This window comes from Hylobates moloch, unplaced genomic scaffold, assembly GCF_009828535.3.
Source record: "Hylobates moloch isolate HMO894 unplaced genomic scaffold, HMol_V3 SCAFFOLD_16, whole genome shotgun sequence".
Taxonomy (NCBI): Eukaryota; Metazoa; Chordata; class Mammalia; order Primates; family Hylobatidae; genus Hylobates; species Hylobates moloch.
The window spans coordinates 3,277,278-3,286,576 of record NW_026652291.1 but is presented as its reverse complement, the minus strand read 5'-3'; the positions used below and the strand labels follow the sequence as shown (position 1 = coordinate 3,286,576).

Below are 9,299 nucleotides of genomic sequence, written 5' to 3'. Positions count from 1 at the left end.
CAAAAAAAAAAAAAAAAAAAATTAGCCAGGCGTGGTGGTGGGCACCTGTAATCCCGGCTACTCAGGAGGCTGAGGCAGAGAATTGCTTGAACCCGGGAGGCGGAGGTTGCAGTGAGCCAAGATGGCACCACTGCACTCCAGCCTGGGCGACAGAGCAAGACTCTGTCTCAAAAAAAAAAAAAAGTTATAAAACTTAACTGGGCATGGTGCATGCCTGTAGTCCCAGCTGCTCAGGAGGCTGAGGTGGGAGGAACATTTGAGACTGGGAGGCAGAGGCTGCAGGAAACCGAGATGGTGCCACTGCACTTCAGCCTGGGCTACAGAGCCAGACCCTTTCTCAAAAAAAAGGAAAGAAAACAAAAGAAGGCTGGGCGCTGCGGATCACACCTGTAGTCCCAGCACTTTGGGAGGCCAAGGAGGGTGGATCACCTGAGGTCGGGAATGCGACACCAGCCTGACCAACATGGAAAAACCTCGTCTCTACTAAAAATACAAACTTCACCGGGCGTGGCGGCACATGCCTGTAATCCCAGCTACTCAGGAGGCTGAGGCAGGAGAATGGCTTGAACCCGGGAGGTGGAAGTTGCAGTGAGCCGAGATCATGCCATTGCACTCCAGCCTGGGCAACAAAAGTGAAACTCCGTCTCAAAAAAAAAAGAAAAAGGCTCACCGGAACCTCCACCTCCTGGGTTGAAGTCATTCTTTGCCTCAGCCTCCAGAGTAGCTGGGATTACAGGCGCCCACCACCACACCCAGCTAATTTTTGTATTTTTAGTAGAGACCATATTGGTCAGTCTGAGTCTTGAACTCCTGACCTCATGATCCGCCTGCCTCTGCCTCCCAAAGTGCTGGGATTACAGGCATGAGCTACAGCACCTGGCTTAAAATTCAGCTCTTAAAATGGTAGGAGAGAGACTCATACCATGTGACTCCTGCCAAGTTATAGTACCACTGTTTTCTTGTTTTTGTAAAGTAGGGATAAAAATATCCACTACAGGCTGGGTGCAGTGGCTCATGTCTGTAATCCCAGCACTCTGGGAGGCCAGGGTGGGCGGATTGCCTGAGGTCAGGAGTTCAAGACCAGCCTGGCCAACATGGTGAAACCCTGTCTCTACTAAAAATATAAAAATTAGCTGGGCATGGTGGCCTGTGCCTGTAATCCTAGCTACTTGGGAGGCTGAGGCAGGAGAATCATTCAAACCCAGGAGGCGGAGGTTGCAGTGAGCCGAGATCACACCACTGCACTCCAGCCTGGGCAACAGAGCAAGACTTCGTCTCAAAAAAAAAAATACCCACTACAAAAGGTAGTAGAAGGCCGGGCGCGGTGGCTCACGCCTGTAATCCCAGCACTTTTGGAGGCCGAGGCGGGTGGATCACCTGAGGTCAGGAGTTCAAGACCAGCCTGGCCAAAAAAGTAAAACCCCGTCTCCACTAAAAATACACAAAAAAACTAGCTGGGCATGGTGGCACACATCTGTAATCCCAGCTACTTGAGAGGCTGAGGCAAGCGAATCGCTTGAATCCCAGAGGCAGAGATTGCAGTGAGCCAAGATCGTGCTATGGCATTCGAGCCTGGGCAACAAGAGCGAAACTTGGTCACCAGAAAAAAAAAAAAAAAATAGGTAGTAGAAGATTAAATGAGATGTCTTCTTATCCATAATGAATACTCTACAAATGCTTATTGAGTTTTACTCAAAGTCTAACACAGGGCCTGGCACAGAGCAGGTGCTCAATAAATACTTGTTGGGGCCAGGTGCAGTGGCTCATGCCTGCAATCCCAGCACTTTGGGAAGCCAAGGCTGGAGGATCAACTGAGGTCGAGAGTTTGACACCAGCCTGACCAACATGGAGCAACCCCATTTCTACTAAAAATACAAAATTAGCCGGGCGTGGTGGCACATGCCTGTAATCCCAGCTACTCGGGAGGCTGAGGCAGGAGAATCTCTTGAACCTGGGAGGTGGAGGTTGCAGTGAGCTGAGATTGTGCCATTGCACTCCAGCCTGGGCAACAGGAGGGAAACTCTGTCTCAATAAATAAATAAATACATACATGCATACATACATACATACATACATACATAATTTGTTGGATAATCAAGAAGCACTGCCACCTGCCACTTGTCACCTGCTCTGTCATTCCTTTCTGGTAGGGGCAAGCCTGATTTTAAGTGACTATTGCGGATCCAGGACAACCTTTAACTTGATAAAATTTAATGGGCTGGTGAGAGAGAAGCCTTGCTTGCTTGAATTTATAGAAGCCATGTGGCCTGTTCTTGGAGACCCAGCGAGGAAACGGGCTTTGTTTGCCAAGGTTCCTCACTTGCTGGTGGCTCCCCTGGGCTTGGGTCCTAGTTCGTGGCTTCCAGTTCCCTGTCTTCTACTGCTTATTATTATTATTACTATTTTTTTTTTTTTGAGATGGAGTCTTGCTCTGTTGCCCAGGCTGGAGTATAGTGGTGCCATCTCAGCTCACTACAACCTCCACCTCCCGGGTTCAAGCGATTCTCCCGCCTCAACCTCCCAAGTAGCTGGGATTACAGGCGCCCGCCATCACGCCCAGCTAATTTTTGTGTTTTTGTAGAGACAGGGTTTCACCACGTTGGCCAGGCTGGTCTTGAACTCCTGACCAAAGGTGATCTGCCCCCCTCTGCCTCCCAAAGTGCTGGGATTACAGGTGTGAGTCATCACGCCCAGCCTATTATTATTATTATTAATTTATTTTATTTTTGGGAGAGATGCAGTTTCTCCAAGTTGTCCAGGCTGGTCTCAAACTCTTAGGCTCCAGCGATCTGCTCACCAAGGCCTCTCAACGTGCTGAGATGACAGGTGTGAGCCACTGCGCCTGGCCTTCTACTGCTCTTTCTTACATCTAACAAAGACTTTGGGCCGGGCGCAGTGGCTCACGCCCCAAATCCCGGTACTTTGGGAGGCTGAGTCGAGCAAATCACCTGAGGTAAGGAGTTCAAGATCAGCCTGGCCAACATGGTGACACTCCGACTCTACTAAAAATACAAAAATAAGCTGGGCATGGTGGTGGGCGCTTGTAATCCCAGTTACTTGGGAGGCTGAGGCAGGAGAATTGCTTGAACCTAGGAGGCGGAGGTTGCAGTGAGCCAAGATCACGCCATTGCACTCCTGCCTGGGTGGCAAGAGCGAAACTCCTTCTCAAAAACAAAAGAAAAAAGACTTTTGAGACTTTGTCAAAACTTCGCAATAATGTACGTGCTTCCAGGCCAAGGCAGGTGTATCACTTGAGGTCACGACTTCAAGACCAGCCTGGGCAACATGGTGAAACCCCATTTCTACTAAAAAGACAAAATTAGCCGGGCGTGGTGGCGAATGCCTGTAATCCCAGCTACTCAGGAGGCTGAGGCAGGAGAATCACTTGCACCCAGGAGGCAGAGGTTGCAGTGAGCCGGGCTAAGATCGCGCCATTGCACTCCAGCCTGGGAAACAAGAGGGAAACTCCGTCTAGAAAGAAAAACAAAAGGTCTTCAGGGTGGCTTTAGTCCATTATGACTGGCGTCTACACAAAAGGGGCGATTTGGACACAGGGACACACAGGGATAACAGCACGTGAAGATGCAGGCAGAGATCAGTGTGAAGCTTCTACAAGCGAAGGAAGGCCAAAGTTGGCCCAAAATCCACCAGAAGCCAGGAGACAGCCTGGGGCGGTCTCCCTGGGAGCCCCCGAAGGAAGCGACCTTCCCGACACCCTGACCTTGGACGTCTGCCTACTAGAACTATGAGGCCATATATTCTGTGGTGTGGCCACCTACCTTATAATACTCTGTTGTGGCCGACCTGGGAAACTACACAGCGGGTAGTTACTGTCAGACCAAAGGTTCCAACTTATAAACAGAATGAAACATTTCGTAAGTTGAGTTTAAAGAAAATGGATTATTTAAAATGCACATGGGCCCCCCGCCTCACATTAAAAAAACAAAAAACAAATACAAGGCAGAGGTTGCAGTGAGCCGAAATCGCGCCACTGCGCTCCAGCCTGGGCGACAAGAGCGAGACTCCGTCTCAAAAACAAAAACAAAAACAAGAAAACAAGCCCGAATGGTATTCTGTACCACTTAATTCTGAAAGTATGTAGATTCGTGTTTTTGTCACTCAAAGAATGAAAATTAGAGTTTGTCTAAGAAGAGCTGTAAGGCGGGGTGAGAAGTGGAGGGAGAGGTCCAGAGGAGGAAAGAAAACTGCTCGCCCGCGCACGTGGGTCGCCCTAAGCCTGGGTTCGGAGCTGACGGAGCAGGTCTCGGGTGCCCTCTAGCGGCCGAAGTCAGTCACGACGCCCCCGCCCGGGCGCGCCCCATCCACTCCGCCCACTCGGGAGGCGTGGCTTGAAGTCCCGGGAATGCCACGGCTGCACCCACAAGGGTCGGTCAACTCGGCTTCCTTCAGGAGACCTTGACTGACCACCTGCTGTGTGCCAAGCACTGTTTAGGTGCTGGTAAAATAGAGCCCACTGCCCCTGGAGTTCGCTCTAGCGGTGGGAGGCCGACGGTTAGCAGCGGCAATAAGCGATGGAGGGGGGTCGGACCGGGAACCGCAGGGATCCTGGGTGCGGGTTGCGATTGCAAATGGGGGCATCGGGGAAACCTCGCTGAGTAAGTGACATTTAAGCAGCGACCACGACGAGGAGGAGGAGCTTTGACATTGTCTTCAGGAAGAGTGGTCCAGGAAGAGGAACGGAAGCGCAAAAGCCCCAGCACAGGAGCAAGGGCCAGGGAGGAGGCGGAGGGGCTGCCGCGGAGGGAGGCGGGCGGGGGTGCAGGAGGGCAGAGGGCAAAGGCGCAGGTCCGGTGGTGTCTTTCAACGGGATGTTACCCTGGGCGTAGGGTTGTCAGATACAGCACAGGTATTCTTTTAGTATAACTATGTCCCAAATATGGCGTGAGACATACTTACACTAAAAAAAAGGTTCATTGTCCTTTTGCAATTCAATTTTAACCCGGCATCTTGATCTATATTTGCTAAATTTGGCAGGCCTGTTAGGGCTGCGACAAAAGGAGAGAGTGTGAACAGAGAAATGACTTGATCTGACTGTTTTAAACCCATGTGACTCTTACCTATTGCTATGCCAGAGAGCGTGCTAGGTTCTGGGCATTCATTTAGCTGTAAGCAAAATGGACAGGATGCTTGCACGCCCACCAGTGCCCTGTGAGAGGGCTTTACCCCTTTGGCCTGCTCATCCATCCTTGTCCTTTGGACACAGTAAAGTGTTCCAGACTTCAGGACGCTTGCCCAACCTCCCAGCACACCACCTAATCTTCTCCGTTCCCTGTAATATCCGCCTTCCTTGCTATGCGGTGAGCTCCATCAGGATAGGGATTAGGTTTCTTTGACTCACAGCTGATTGGGGGCCAGGGCACTGCCGGGCTGAATGAGTATGTCTTCACTGAGAGTCCGTTTTTCTAAACCTGGTCCTTTAGCCTTGCTCGTGGAGGGTGACCTACCTAACATCCTTTACATAAAATCTGTTCGAATCAGCTAGACTCGGTTTCTGCTGCTTGTGACAAAGAACCCCGACGATACATCAGTCCAAGCAGTTTACTGGAGTAATCAGAGCAGAATGTATAGTGTTAAAAAGCTGGCCGGACGCGGTGGCTCACGCCTGTAATCCTAGCACTCTGGGAGGCCAAGGCAGGCGGATCACTTGAGGTCAGGAGTTCGAGACCAGCCTGGCCAACATGGTGAAACCCCATCTCTACTAAAAATTCACACACACACATACACACACACACACACACACACACACACACACACACACACACACACAAAAGCTGGTCCTCCCTTCTGGTGCTCCTGGAGTGGGAGGGCCACGCAGCACACCATAGTCAGGCCCTGTAGAAGAACAGCAGGCCTCTGGGACATGCAGGCTGGGTGGTGGACACGGTGGTGGTTTGTCTTCCCAGCCTTTTCTTTCTCTCTCTCTTTTTTTGCATACAGATCCTATGCTTTTAGGGGTGGGTACCATCGTTGCCCACCCAGTGGCTGTTTCAACCCTTCTACCTGTACCATGTGATTTATTTATGTGCTCAGTTAACGAGAGAGAGTAAAATGAAAACATTTTTTCCGACACTAAAAAAAAAAAAAACAGGGAGAAAGCCACTCAATGAAACACTGAGGAATCATTTAAAATGACATTTGCAATTGTTTAGGGATATGCTTATTCTAGAATATTAAAAGCAAAAAGAAAGATAAAAAACAGACTGCTTCATTGAGCCGAAATCGCGCCACTGCACTCCAGCCTGGGCGACAGAGGGAGATTCCGTCTCAAAAAAAAGAAAAAATGACTGCTTCATACAGGGCTTCGGATTCCGTATGTGTGTGTGTGTGTGTGTGTGTGTGTGTGTGTGTAAATACACGTGTACTGTAGGAAAAAAAACTGGCAGGAAGGAAGCCAAGACGCCAGCGGCCCTTGTTTATTGGGCGACAGGGAATTCGGTGGTTCTTTTGTCCGGTTTTCTGTATTTTCCAAGCTTGATTTAACCATGCCAAAGGCCTCTGGTACACGAAGTTTCCAAGCTGCAGGATTCTTGTTTGAAAACCTTCTCACTGCGGAGCTAAGCCTCCCGTGTGCAATTTGCATTTTCCCTGTGAAAAAAAAGCCGCCTTCGCTGTAGGGAGCCGCCTCCCTTCTCCTTGAAGTCCCCTAGGTCTTAGTTTCTGCATCGGGCCAGTGGGGATGACCGTGAAGAGGTCGAAAGTCGCGGCTGTGGCGAAGCCGAATGCAGCCAGCGGCGCGGGCTCGGCAGGGAGTCGCTAGGGGGCGGGCGCGGGCTTGGAGCCCTCTTAGGCACTCCCGTGGCGGGCCGGCGTCAGGAGGCCGGTTAGCTCAGTTGGTTAGAGCGTGGTGCTAATAACGCCAAGGTCGCGGGTTCGATCCCCGTACGGGCCAGCATAGCGTGCCTTTTTCTGTTCTCCCCATTAACTCCTTTTGCAACTATTTTTAAAAATATTCCTTTCTGATACTGTAACCGGCGTGCAGGCAGGAGAGAATTGCGGAATCTTTTGGACTGGGCCCAGAGGTTGTCCAAGGCTACCTGCTGGGGAGAGCGGGAGGAACTCAGCGCGCGCTGGGGCGGTGGCTCCTCACCCCGAGTCCCCGCGCCACCACCTGAAGGGTCTGTTTTAGAATGCCATTGGTTAGGCCTTTTACATTTGTCGTTTTAAAGGACACTCTGGACATCCAAACCGATGTACATCCCCCGCCTCCACCCCCCACATTTCCTGAGGCTGCGTCTGGCCTGGAGGAACCGCCCAGTGAAGACAGGTGCTCCCAGACATCACCGCCTAGTGTTCCCTGGGCCCCCTTGCGGGGAAGTCTTGGGGCTGAAAATCCAGGTCTGGAATGAATGCATTCCACAGATGCATATGAAGAGCTACTACATGCCCAGCACCGTTCTAGGCTGGGAGCAAAACGGTGAGACACAAAGCCCAACCTGCTGGAGATAGTGACCAGCCACTAGATGACTGCCATGTTTTTAGTGAGGCGTTCAGGTTGTGGAAGCCTCTGGAAACCTTCTCTTGCTTTTTTTCCTCCCTCTTTTCTTTTCAGAGACATCTCAGGCTTCACATTTCTTCCTCTTGGTTCTACATTTTGCAGCCAGAGCAAGTGGATGAATTTCTCACTCGGTTCAAGTTTCTAGGGTGGTCAGTGTGCTCAGTTGAACAAAAGCCGGTTGTATAGGGTTGATGCCATTTTATGTCAGGATCTGGCAAGGGCTCCACCTGTTTTTGAAAATTCTACAGTGGAAACAGCTACTAGCTCTGACCTAAATAAGAAGCAGCTCAAAATCTACAGACCTTGGTATGTGCCCAGGGTGTAGTAAAAGTTTTCAATAAATGCCAGCTGATGGCGCTACTGCTATTATAAGCAAAGTTAGGAGAGCCTGGGGCAGCTGACACTTAAAATAGACACCTGTACACACGATGGATGTCACATCTTTTAATAGTCGTGCCAGGCACGTTGTTAAATGCAGGGATACAGCATGGAGGAATCGGTGGAGGTTGCTGCCCTCAAGTTTCCTGAGCTTGAAGGGGTTTAGAATATGCCACGGTGGCATGAAAATTATTTTGAGCAGAAGGCATGTGAATTCCTGAAATCTGGTCGGGTGTGGTGGCTCACACCTGTAATCCCAGCACTTGGGGAGGCTGAGGCGGGCGGGTCACCTGAGGTCAGGATTTCAAGACCAGCCTGACCAACATGATGAAACCCCGTCTCTACCAAAAACACAAAAATTAGCCAGGCATGGTGGCGGACGCCTGTAATCCCAGCTACTCAAGAGGCTGAGGCAGGAGAACCGCATGAACCCAGGCGGTGGAGGTTGCAGTGAGCCAAGATCGTGCCACTGCACTCCAGCCAGAGTGATATAGTGACATATAAAAAAAAAAAAAAAAAAACAAAAAACAAATTGTGGTAAGATACCCATAATAGGCCGGGCGCGGTAGCTCACGCTTGTAATCCCAGCACTTTGGGAGGCCGAGGCGGGCAGATCACGAGGTCAGGAGATCGAGACCATCCTGGCTAACACAGTGAAACCCCGTCTCTACTAAAAATACAAAAAAAATTAGCTGGGCGTGGTGGCGGTCGCCCATAGTCCCAGCTACTCGGGAGGCTGAGGCAGGAGAATGGTGTGAACCTGGGAGGCGGAGCTTGCAGTGAGCCCAGATCGCGCCACTGCACTCCAGCCTGGGCGACAGAGCGAGACTCCGTCACAAAAAAAAAAATAGACGTGGTGGGGGTCGGCGCAGTGGCTCATGCCTGTAATCCCAGCACTTTGGGCGGCCGAGGCGGGCGGATCACGAGGTCAGGAGATCGAGACCTCCTGGCTAACACGGTGAAACCCCGTCTCTACTAAAAATACAAAAAATTAGCCGGGCGAGGTGGCGGGCGCCTGTAGTCCCAGCTACTCGGGAGGCTGAGGCAGGAGAATGGCGTGAACCTCGGGGGGCGGAGCCTGCAGTGAGCCGAGATCGCGCCATTGCACTCCAGCCTGGGCGACAGCGAGACTCTGTCTCAAAAACAAAACAAAACAAAACAAAGATACCCATAATATAAAATTCACCATTAAAAAATAACACGGAAGGGATCATCGTGAATGCAATGTGAGTATTGATGAAGATGATGGTGATCTTCCAGGACCTTCTCTGACACCACCCAGGCCTCCAGCTTTACTTTACCGGCTTCAGCGCTCATCATACTGCGCTGCAAATGCCAGTTTCCTCCTTCTCGGCACCTAGACTGTATACCCCCAGGGCGGAAACAGCGATTCACCCACCAGGTG

The 9,299-nt window shown here is 51.0% G+C and overlaps 1 non-coding gene across 1 annotated transcript; it reads left to right on the top strand.

Moving 5' to 3' along the window:
- The first annotated feature begins 6,836 nt into the window (after window positions 1-6,836).
- TRNAI-AAU (transfer RNA isoleucine (anticodon AAU)) lies at window positions 6,837-6,910 on the top strand. The gene has a single exon. It is a non-coding gene; the product is annotated as a tRNA-Ile (tRNA).
- Window positions 6,911-9,299: the final 2,389 nt, after the last annotated feature.